This window comes from Salvia hispanica, chromosome 2, assembly GCF_023119035.1.
Source record: "Salvia hispanica cultivar TCC Black 2014 chromosome 2, UniMelb_Shisp_WGS_1.0, whole genome shotgun sequence".
NCBI lineage: Eukaryota > Viridiplantae > Streptophyta > Magnoliopsida > Lamiales > Lamiaceae > Salvia > Salvia hispanica.
In genome coordinates, this window is record NC_062966.1 from 26,449,933 (window position 1) to 26,450,207 (window position 275).

Below are 275 nucleotides of genomic sequence, written 5' to 3' on the forward strand. Positions count from 1 at the left end.
GCAGTTCATTGTGGTTGTGACTTTCTTGGTGATTGGGTCATAACATCTATACCCCTTTTGGTTTAGCCCGTATCCCACAAAGACACATTTGGTAGCACAAGGTGAAAGTTTAGATCGTTCATGTTTCGGAATATGGACATATACAGTACATCCAAAGACTTTGGGCTGAAGATTGTGGTGGTTAGGAATTTTGGTAAATTTGGATAAGGTATCGAGAGGGGTTTTTTTGTTTAGGATTTTTGTAGGAAGCCGATTCATGAGGTAAACGGAGGTAG